Source organism: Bidens hawaiensis, unplaced genomic scaffold (assembly GCF_021521415.1).
Source record: "Bidens hawaiensis isolate Kalapana, Puna unplaced genomic scaffold, B.hawaiensis_p1.1 tig00057789_1, whole genome shotgun sequence".
In the NCBI taxonomy this organism is placed as follows: Eukaryota; Viridiplantae; Streptophyta; class Magnoliopsida; order Asterales; family Asteraceae; genus Bidens; species Bidens hawaiensis.
Window position 1 is genome coordinate 9376 of NW_027500420.1, and position 7654 is coordinate 17029.

The 7654-nt window shown below is 39.7% G+C and overlaps 1 pseudogene; it reads right to left on the minus strand.

Annotated features, from left to right (window-relative positions):
- Nucleotides 1-6161: 6161 nt before the first annotated feature.
- Nucleotides 6162-6992, minus strand: LOC143602031 (putative receptor-like protein kinase At5g39000 pseudogene; annotated as a pseudogene).
- Between the last annotated feature and the right edge of the window lie 662 nt (nt 6993-7654).

The following is a 7654-nucleotide window of genomic DNA, read 5'->3' on the forward strand; positions in this document are numbered from 1 at the left end:
CCCAATTTTAGCCGAGATCAGGGCCTCAGTACCATAGGTTAAATTGAACGGCATTTCGGAGTTACTTGACTTCTTTTGAGTGCGGAAAGACCAAAGTACATCGAGCAATTCGTCCACCCAGCCGGTTCTTTTAACCCCTAGTCTTGCTTTGATCTCTCCTTGATGGATATGTTTGCTCTTTCGACTTGGCCATTGGCCTATGGGTGTGCTACAGATGTGAAAATCTGAGTGACTTGAAGTTCTTTCAGCCACGCTTGCAACCTGCTAACCGCGAACTTCGTTACGTTATCACTCACGAGTTCTTGCGGAAGGCCAAATCGGCAGATAATGAATTCCCATAAGAACTTCTTGACACTGGATGCCGTAATGGACGTGACATGTTTAGCCTCTACCCACTTGGTGAAGTAATTAATGGCCACAATCAAAAGTTTGACGCGTCCCGGAGCTTCTGGGAAAGGTCCCATGATATCAATAGCCCACTTTTGGAACGGCCAAGCGGATGTTACTAGCACAAGCTCGTTTTTGGGCCGCAGAGTATTGGGGGCATAGCGTTGACATGAATCACATTTTCTGATTTCATGCACCACGTCCATGTGCATTCCAGGCCAATACTACCTTGCGTTCATCAATTTGGACACAACCATCCTTGGGCCTGCATGAAGACCACAAATGCCTTCATGAACTCTCGTATCAGATAATTCGCATCCTCGACATCCACACACCTCATAAGTGGGCCGAGGAAGGACCTTCTATATAAGATACCATCTTGCATTTGATAATTCAAGGCTTTGTGTCTTATCTTCCGGACCGTGGCTTTCTCTTTCGGAAGAACTCCTGATGTCAAATTAGCCATGATTGGCGTCATCCAGGATTCTATTCTGGTTTGTATCACCATACTTGATGTTGCGGGACGGACGGATGATCCAAACTTCAACGCAAATGTCTTGCGCAAAGTGTTCAAAATTTGTTGAAGATAACTTAATAAGAGCATCTGCGGATTTGTTTTCACTCCGCTTGATGTGAATGACTTTGCAAGACAAGAATTGAATGATCAAATCCTGCTTGTGACAAGTATGAAGCCATCACATCGTTCTTTGCTTCATAAGTCCCATTGATCTGTCCCGCGATCAACATAGAATCTACCCGTGCTTCTAAGTGTTTTACTCCCAGTTTCTTGGCTATCCGCAGGCCTGCCAAATGGGTATTAGGGTAGGCAACTCCATTAAACACTTTTTTACCTCCACAGATGCTTGTTCAGCTTCTGCGTGCTTTCTTTATGTAGTTTCTCAGAGTTGTGACAAACGGGTAACATTTATCCACATGATTGGCTAAGAATTTGTTCAGAGCGGCAAGTCTTCCATTCAGTGTTTGTACTTCCTTAAGGGAGGAAGGTGAGGGCATGCGGGCTACCGCTTGGACCTTATCTGGGTTAGCCTTGAAGCCCGCACCAGTTACGATGGCGCCCAAAAATTTTCCTTCTTCCATCCCGAAAGAGCACTTACTCGGGTTCAACTTCATGTTGATACTTCTCAAAGTATCGAATGTTTCTTCTATGTATCTAAACATTTGATCTTCCTCAATGATTTTGATCACCAGATCTTCCATATAGACCTCTAAGTTCTGACCAATTTGGTTCTTGAAAGCCTGGTCCATCAATCGTTGATATGTGGCGCCCGCATTTTTCAGTCCGAAGGGCATAATTTGGTAGCAAAACGTGCCTTGGTCTGTTCGAAATGTTGTTTTGTTCTCATCTCCCACCGCCATGCGGATCTGGTGATAGCCTTTATAAGCATCAAGGAAGCATTTAAACTTGAACGGAGCTACAACGTCAACTTTGAGATCAATTTCAGGAAAAGGATAACAATCTTTTGGACATGCCTTGTTGAGATCTTTGAAGTCTGTGCACATCCGCCATGTCCCATTACTCTTTGGAACGATGACTGGATTGGCTACCCAAGTTTGAAATTTGATTTCTTGTATAATTCCAGCATGAAGAAGATCTTGTCTTGCACATTCATAGCTTTTGTTTGTTCCGGACCCATCATCCGCTTTTTCTGAGCGATCGGAGTGAATGCTGGATTCACTCTCAATTAATGTTCTGCAATACTCCGCGGAACACCGGTCATATCAGAAGGTTTCCAAGCGAAGATGTCCATGTTTTGGGTCAGTATCTATTTTAAGAATGTCCTTACTATCTCAGAGACAGGAGGTCCAATCACAATAGTTTGATCCGGAAACTTCTTGTTCAACATCCTTGTTTTTACGCTTAGTTCGTTCTACATGTTTCAGTATTTTGCATGGTTTGGAGCTGTCTGTTGCGAAGCAATGTCGGTTAATGTGGATGATTGCTATACCTGTACGAGTCGGGACCCCTACTGCACCATGAGCTGTAGATGGGTGAGCATTGAAATCACTAATTGTCTCACGCCCCAGGATATTATCATGCTTCGACTTTGCAGGTAAAACTAAAAACTCGACATCTTCAGTTCTTGAATGCTTTCCGTCACTGAGTGTGACTGGAAAGGAAATTACCCCGTGTGGATACATCACTTCCCCTCCAAATCCAGACATAGGCTCGTGAATAGGTTTCAACCTTACCTTGTCTTCTTCGTCAAGTTGCTCAAAACACTGTTCATACATTATGTCTGACGTACTGCTAGTGTTAAAGAAAACATAATGTGAACGGTAATGGCCTATGAGGGCAGTGATGATCAACGGATTCTTGTTACATGGACCCCCTTTAACCCGCAGGAACACGACGGGTTCACTCTTCCATTCTTCCTCCTCAATCACTTGTCTTTTTCCTCCACTTAAACGTCCGCCCTGAATCATGTGGACGCTCAAATCCTTGACTGTTTCTTAGATGAACCTTGGCCGTCGTGCGCGGGAGCTTTTCCGGGCCCTTGTCTTGCGTTTTTGACCAAATGCTCTAGCTTTCTGGACTTGAATGTCGCCTCAGTCTCACTATTCAAAGCTATATATTCATTTGTGTTATGACCTATGTCATCAAGAAACGAACAGTGTTTTTTAGGATCAAGAAATGATCTTCGCATGAATGGTTGGGGCTTCCCTGAAATTCACGTTCTCAGTGGTAAGAATCTCCGAAAGAGTCTTCAACAGTGGAGTCCAACTGTTAGTGACTAGTGTTGAAGAGTTCGCTTTGTTCTTATTGCCTATCAGAGAACTTGCATCAAACTGTTTTGACGTATCCGCGAAAGGCTGAAGCCTTGACCAAATTGTTCATTTCCCTTGTTTATTTGGCCGAGGATTTTGAAATTCCACTTTAGGAACCTGTTTAATTTGGACTGTCAGAACCTAAAGTTTTCTCCGTTCGTGCAAACAATTTTGCTGCAGACATAATTTCGTCCCATGTCTTGGGCATCCCGTCTCTACCAGTCAACATGCGGATTAATGCATTGCTCCGCAGATTTTTGCGGAATGCTCCTCTCAGCATATCTTCACTTATTCCGCTAATATTGAGTCTCTCATCGTTAAATCAAGAGATGAAGTCTTCAACAGATTCTTGGGAATTCAATAAAGTGTATGCAGTATTTATGTTACAACATTGGCTATATATAATCATCCAGGTTTCCTTTCTTTGTATGCAGTATTTTGAATTCAGTAAAAGAGTGTGAATCCTTTGGCTGAGATATTTGTTTATTAATTACAGATCACCAACAATAAAGTAGTTTGAATCGGACAATATATCTACACAAAAGGATTTCAAATGCAAGTGCTCCAAGTGCTAGAATCCGTCTCATATTCGTGTTGCATGTTGATTTTTAGAAAATTTGGTACCGATTAGTTGGTGATCCGTCATGTGAAATGGCGGAACTAGAGATCCGCCATTTGAAATGTCATATCTTGAATAGTAGCCTCGATAGTCAATTATGCTTCATTTGAAATGACATCTTTTCAGAGACTTGTCATTTCAAGTGACGGATCTCACATTATTTTTATAGGTTCCGCAATTTCACATGCAAGTGTTCCTTTATTTTATTTTTTTTCCAATTTTTCATAAAAAATCGCTAAAATCCATTTCATAAATTGCCTGTTTTGACTTATACACATACACAATTTGATTTTGTAAAGGGGTACCAAAATTTCTTGAATCACGGACAAACATCGAGTATCATGATGGTTTGCTAACCAAAATATGTTGTGTTATCTACTAGATACCCAACACCATTGCAAAACCTTTGTTAACAAGCTTGACAATAGGGGACTTACTAAAAAATAATATTGCATGGTGTATGAGTAGTATTTGCCAAAACATACACGTGCGTACATGCAAAGAGGTTCGGAAATAAGAAATGAACCTTGTTTCTGGTAAAGACTTCCATTCCCATTTGTTTTCTTCCAAAATAGCTATTGCTGGAAGCATAAGACATTTCTTCCCATCTTTGGCGTGTGTAAATCACTATAAATTAATAAAATATGTAAGTAGGATATTGTTTCCCTTGAATGTGTAGTAGGCACCCAGTACATAGGCTCCACATCAAGTACATATTATACCTATGTGAAGGGGCTGCATATATTTGACAATATTTTATCTCAAATATAATGCAATAGTTCATTCTGATCTAACTTACCTCTTCACCGTCTTTTATTAGAAGCCCATCACAAAGAATAGAGTACAGTTCCTTCATGGTTCTCCATTGCACACTCTCTTTAGACAACTTGATTATATCTTTATAGTCAATTGGCAATTTTTGTTCCCAATATGTCTCTGTGTCTAATATGGGTTGCTTGTCAACATTCTCATCCATTAAGACTTCATGTTCTACCTATATGACATAGCCAAAATTAGAATTTGACTAAAAAAAAACTGTATCCTCTCAATCTGTTATATTTGATGCCTTGGTAAATTAATAAACTGGTATTGGCGAGCTTACTTTACCGTGGGGATGAAACTCAATGCTTTCTACTAGTAAATTTGGACACCAAATGGTGTAAAACAGAATTACAAGATCAACAGTTTTCTGGTCACTAGTAAACTGAAACAACTCAGCTGTCAACCATCCATCCTCTCTTTCATCTGACAGGAATGCATAAGAATTGAATTCGTCCCCTTCTAATTTGTATTCGAGCCCTAAATATTGTTTTTTAATCTTATTTTTGAACACAAGGTTCACAGTGTATATGATTCCTGGTGTCAAAAATTGAGTTCTGACATGTGTTTTGAATTCTGTTCCTAATGGTTCATAGCAGCCCACTTCAAATCTGCAAGAAGAAACAGCAAAGAACAATATATTTTTCCTTATACTTACCGAATTGAGTCCAATCAGAGGAGGGAACTGGAGAAGGAAATATCACCTTGAAGTATATTCAGGCCAGCTTATATATTGTGGAGATCTACTTGCGGTTGAAGTTAAGCATCCTGCTATAGATATCATTTCACAAGGCTTTCCATTCATATTTAATGAAAACCACTGTCCAAAGTTTTACTTAGTTTGATTGATTTAGGATGAATAATGCAAAGAGAGCAGAGATTTGCGGAGCCAAGATTTTCTTGATTTGTAAGCTATAATGTCAAGATTTAAAAAGGGAAGTTAAAGTTGTGCCCGAGTGTTTTCTTGTAAATAGAGATCTATCATGGATGGATTTTGGTGTTGCAACCCAAACACTTAATTTCGGGTCATTATGGATCTTTATATTGACATCCTCGGTCACTCTAGGCATCTGCAATCTTTGAACGGGTTATTCTAGAACTGAGTGCTACACAGGCCAGAGTGATCCAAGAGGTCATTTACAAAGACCCATAATTCCCAAAATTGAGTTCTTTGTTAGCATGTTAAATTTGAGAACGAATCTGAACGGAGGTCTACTTAAAATGAGAAAGGGTTAGAAAAGGTTAAATTAAATTGTTCTGACCCTTTACCCACCCTGATCTGACCCGCACGCTTTGCAAGGCTTAGAAATAGAAATAGATGTGATAGCGTATCAGGTTTACCGTTTTTCCCCTGTTAAGGAGGATCCCTTTAAGGAGAAGCATCTTTAGTTCGCTTTCAGATCTATAGTTCAGAGGATTTGCAGCAGTCAAAAGCATGTTTTTGTAGTCGTCTGGGAGTTTAAGTCTTTCGTAAAGCTCTTGATACTTAAGTGCGGTCTCCAGTTTTTCAACAACATGGGGCATTATTGCCCGTTCTTCAGGAGATTCCTCATGCGATGTCTGAGTATATTTTCAAAGAACTTGGATCCATATGTTGTTTCAGATCATGAAAGATAATTTCTTCTAATTTCTTCTGTTTGTAGCTTTCTTTCCACCTAGGCACAAGAACCTGAATATAACCATTGCTATATTCATAGCATAATTTCCCACATAACACTTCCAATAGTACCACCCCAAAAGAGTATACGTCAGACTCTTTCGTTAGGAAGCACTTTTCTCTATACATCGGATCACAATACGCAGGGGTTCCAGCAGGATTGGTGAAATGACCCGTGTGCTGCTGATTAGTAGGTACCATCTTTGACAGCCCCATGTCAGAAACTTTAGCATTCCAATTTGCATCGAGCAAGATGTTGGAACTCTTTATATCACAGTGGATAATTCTTTCTTTAATGCCCTTGGCCTCATGTAGATAAGTTAGTCCCGTTGCTGCATCAAGGCATACCTTGAGACGTAGTGTCCACACGAATTTAGTGGTACTTAAATGGCGCTCTAGGCTTCCATTAGACGCATATTCGTAGACAAGGATCATCTCACCGTCTTCGATGCAAAATCCCAGGAGAGCGATGAGTTTTTCATGCATGTGACAATTAAGTATCGTGATCTCCTTCCAGAATTCGGAGTCTCCTTGTCCATATTTACGATCCAGACACTTAATAGCAACCATGCTACGCCCCTTAAAGTGAGACAGTTCTCCTAAATACACCTTCCCGAAACCACCAGTTCCGATGAGTTTCGTTTGATCAAACTCATTGGTGGCTGTTTTTATCTCTTCAAGTTGGATTTTCAGATGTTCAAACTCCTTAATGAAAGAATCCATTATTTGTTGATCAAATAATAATAAGACAAATCAAAGAAAATTCCAAGCAATCACAGGTGCAGTAATTGCAAAGAGAATTAACCAACAATACAGGTGTTTGTAATAGCTCTAACAAAGGGAATTCACAACTCTGTAACTGAATTATGGTTAAGAATGAAGAAGAACAACTTTAATACACAAAAAACGTGTTTATATGATATCAGTTCAATAAAAACCAATGCCTTTATATAGGCATACAAAGGATAGTAATTACTCCAATTAGGAACATCTTATCTATACCAACTATCAATTTAAAATTAAGTGTTGTTTATTAAATATGGTAAAATAACACAAATGGATAGATGGTGTTTAGTATGAAATTGCCATTGGCCCCACAACATAGGGAGCATGCGAGATTCGACTAGGACCACCTCCAATGAACATGTAAATGCATGTCACGTTGTTATCTGCTACAATATTCATTCATGTTGTTTCTTTATTTTCTCTTCTCCTTCACACTTACAACATCACAAATGCACGTACTTAGCCAAATACTTTCTTAAACTCTGTCTCCTATATCTCTCCTCTAACTCACCATTCATGTCACAAATGCACCTAATGCAATGCATTTAAGCGGCTCTTCATTCTCCATTAGCTTTGAATATGAGTGGCTTTGAGTATCC